We start from the raw sequence: 4,280 nt of genomic DNA, 5'->3' as shown, positions 1-4,280 counted from the left end.
ATGTTAGATACGGTGGAGGGAAATGTTATCAGCACTACTGTATTTTGATAGTCACACTCCTCATTTTATTAAAAGAACAGTATGGCCCGCACCATATCCAAACCGTCCATTGGATGAGCCACAGCTCAATGAAGCACGGATACGGGTACGGGGTACGGGTACGTGGATACATGATTTCTTAAAAAAATAGGATATGGGTACGTTGAGGGTACACTGAATGTAATATATTTTTATATTTTATTATATATTTATAAAAATAAAAAATAAAATATTTTGTTAAAGAATTCAAACAAGGGCAAATGATGAGAAAAATGCAATGTTTTTTCGAAATTATGAAAAAAGGGTAGTAATTTGTAAATTATAAAAAAAGGGTGTGAGGTGAGAGAAAAAATGTATAAAGACAAAAATACCCTTAGTTTAGGTTTTTAGCTTTTACACTGTTTAAAAAACAGGGTGTGAGGTGAGACGAAAATCTCCCTCCCTCCCTCTCTCTCTCGTCCTCACCCCATTGAACAAATTCCCCATCCATGTGAATCAACCGAGTAGAGACTAGGTTTGTTCCCTCCTTTTATCTCATAATGTTCCCTCCCTCTCTCTCTCTCGTCCTCACCCCATTGAACAGCACCTCTGCAACATCTTTAAAATACAAGGTGACAGAATCCCTTTCTCTTGACTAGGTTTGTTCCCTCCTTTTATCTCATAATGTTCCAATCATTGAATAGATTGTGGCCGCATATGGGTATCCTATATTCCTTGTAACATTCAGATTGTATCTAGGTTACCTATTGGTGTTTTTGTGGAGTTTATTTGAGATTGTGACCACTTCTTCACTATTTTTGGGTTGTAATGTTTTGAAGTTGAATATATATGCTTGGGAACTTGATTTCGGACAATATAAGATCTAGTGTCAATCTTTTTTAGTCTTTTTTTTTCTGCTTTGCAATGCTTTTATTTGCTATCAGTATCAGTTTCTTGAACTTCAATGGACATGGACAATTACATGTTCTACTTTGATAGAGAAAAATGTATGTTTTTAGCGGCATGCTCTGTTTTTCTGTGCTCTTGTTCTTTAAAACCTTGCCATATTATGCCATACATACATGACAGACTCATAGAGTGATACAGATGAATTCATGCATGAATTTCATTCAAATAAACCCATAAAAATATCCATTAACCACATAATTCATGGTCTTGAAATTTTATTTTTCTAAAAAAAATGCTACAAGCAGGTTGACATATGTCAGTCATAGCACTGTCAAAGCATCCCACAGATAAGGGAAGCAATGACTCCAGTAGATACAAATACAATCCAAGAAAAGCGCATAACCACAAGCAACATAACTTTCCAAATGTGAAGGATATCATGCTGAAAATACAAACCAAACAATAAGAAAGCCAAATAATGGTAGCATATTAAGTGAACATTGATTAAGTTTAAGTTTTAAATATAAAAGGTACAACAATGCAAAAGGCATTCCAAGTTCCGACTGCTGGTTAGTTGTTAAATGTTATTATATGAGTAGCTTTCTTTAATTTCATCACACAGACCAATAAAAAGAACCAACATATTTGGAAGAACTTTTTCAATCTATACAACATTCTCATTCGTAACAGTTAAGATATAGAGCATAAATCTGTAGTACGAGTGGAAATCACCGTAAATTCATGTCAGATACCAATAAAAAAGAAACGAAACAGTTAGGAAGAACATTTTTTCAATCTATATAACACTCATTCCTAACAGATAAAGGTATAAAGCATAAATCAGTAATAAAAGCTGAAATCATCGTAAATTCATGTCAGTTAACCCTCATGCCACATCGTTCACTCAATTAAGGTGAGCATCTTAATTTGGTACACATTAATTTTACAGAAATAAATCCTGAGTACAAAACAAATGATACAGTACGAAGATGATAACTTAGAAGCTAACCAAGAACTTTAGTTTGGTAATTGAAGGTGAGAATGTTCCTGAAAAACCATTTGATGCCAAACTCCTGCAAATATCAGTCACAAACTAAAAGTACTGCAAAAAATACACAGATTAAGACCACAGAAAAAATCCAAAGTTCATTTGAAATTATGAATAGAGGGTAGTAATGTGGTTCCCTAGTGGTTCTGGGGTATGAAATGTGGTTCCACCGTATAAAATGTGGTCCCGAAGTGGTTCCAGGGTTGAAAATGTGGTTCCCTAGTGGTTCGAGGGTATAAAATGTCGTTCCCTAGTGGTTCCGGGGTAGAAAATGTGGTTCCGTAATGGTTCCGAGGTATAAAATGTGGTTCCATAGTGGTTGTGGGGTATAAAATCAGGTTTCGTAGTGGTTCCGGGGTATAAAATGTGGTTCCCTAGAGGTTCCGGGGTAGAAAATGTGGTTCCGTAGTGGTTCCGAGATATAAAATGTGGTTCCGTAGTGATTCTGGGTAGAAAATGTGGTTCCGTAGTGGTTCCGAGCTATAAAATGTGGTTCCGTAGTGGTTACGTGGTATAAAATGTGGTTCCATACTGGTTGTGGGGTATAAAATGTGGTTCCGTAGTGGTTCCGGGGTATAAAATGTGGTTCCCTAGTGGTTTCGGGGTAGAAAATGTGGTTCCGTAGTGGTTCTGAGGTATAAAATGTGGTTCCATAGTTGTTGTGGGCTATAAAATGTGGTTTCGTAGTGGTTCCGTAGTGGTTACGTGGTATAAAATGTGGTTCCATAGTTGTGGGGTATAAAATGTGGTTTCGTAGTGGTTCTGAGGGTATAAAATGTGGTTCCCTAGAGGTTCCGGGGTAGAAAATGTGGTTTCGTAATGGTTCCGAGGTATAAAATGTGGTTCCATAGTGGTTGTGGGGTATAAAATGTGGTTCCGTAGTGGATAAGTGGGTATAAAATGTGGTTCCGTAGTGGTTCCGAGGTATAAAATGTGGTTCCGTAGTGGTTCCGGGGTAGAAAATGTGGTTCCGTAGTGGTTCCGAGATATAAAATGTGGTTCCGTACTGGTTACGTGGTATAAAATGTGGTTCCATAGTGGTTGTGGGGTATAAAATGTGGTTCCGTAGTGGTTCCATGGTATAAAATGTGGTTCCCTAGAGGTTCCGGGGTAGAAAATGTGGTTCCGTAATGGTTCCGAGGTATAAAATGTGGTTCCCTAGTGGTTCCCCAGTGGTTCCACCGTATAAAATGTGGTCCCGAAGTGGTTCCAGGGTTGAAAATGTGGTTCCCTAGTGGTTCCAGGGTTGAAAATGTGGTTCCCTAGTGGTTCGAGGGTATAAAATGTCGTTCCCTAGTGGTTCCGGGGTAGAAAATGTGGTTCCGTAGTGGTTCCGAGGTATAAAATGTGGTTCCATAGTGGTTGTGGGGTATAAAATGTGGTTCCGTAGTGCTTCCGTGGTATAAAATGTGGTTCCCTAGAGGTTCCGGGGTAGAAAATGTGGTTCCGTAGTGGTTCCGAGGTATAAAATGTGGTTCCGGAGTGGTTGCGGAGTAGAAAATGTGATCCCGTAGTGGTTACGTGGTATTAAATGTGGTTCCATACTGGTTGTGGGGTATAAAATGTGGTTCCGTAGTGGTTGTGGGGTATAAAATGTGGTTCCATAGTGGTTCCGGAGTATAAAATGTGGTTCCCTAGAGCATTCGGGGTAGAAAATGTGGTTCCGTAGTGGTTCCGAGGTATAAAATGTCGTTCCGGAGTGGTTGCGGAGTAGAAAAACTGATCCTGTAGTGGTTACGTGGTATAAAATGTGGTTCCATACTGGTTGTGGGGTATAAAATGTGGTTCCGTAGTGGTTGCGGGGTATAAAATGTGGTTCCGTAGTGGTTCCGAGTTATAAAATGTGGTTCCGTAGTGGTTCCAAGGTATAAAATGTGGTTCCGTAGTGGTTACGTGGTATAAAATGTGGTTCCCTAGAGGTTCCGGGGAGAAAATATGGTTCCGTAGTGGTTCCGAGGTATAAAATGTGGTTCCGTAGTGGTTTGGAGGTATAAAATGTGGTTCCGTAGTGGTTACGTGGTATAAAATGTGGTTCCATACTGGTTGAGGGGTATAAAATGTGGTTCCGTAGTGGTTCCGGGGTATAAAATGTGGTTCCCTAGTGGTTCCGGGGTAGAAAATGTGGTTCCGTAGTGGTTCTGAGGTATAAAATGTGGTTCCATAGTTGTTGTGGGCTATAAAATGTGGTTTCGTAGTGGTTCCGTAGTGGTTACGTGGTATAAAATGTGGTTCCATAGTTGTTGTGGAGTATAAAATGTGGTTTTGTAGTTGTTCTGGGGGTATAAAATGTGGTTCCCTAGAGGTT

Source organism: Tasmannia lanceolata, unplaced genomic scaffold, assembly GCF_043159265.1.
Source record: "Tasmannia lanceolata isolate RefF3 unplaced genomic scaffold, GAP_Taslan_0.1 ptg000020l, whole genome shotgun sequence".
NCBI lineage: Eukaryota > Viridiplantae > Streptophyta > Magnoliopsida > Canellales > Winteraceae > Tasmannia > Tasmannia lanceolata.
This window is presented reverse-complemented; position numbering follows the sequence as displayed.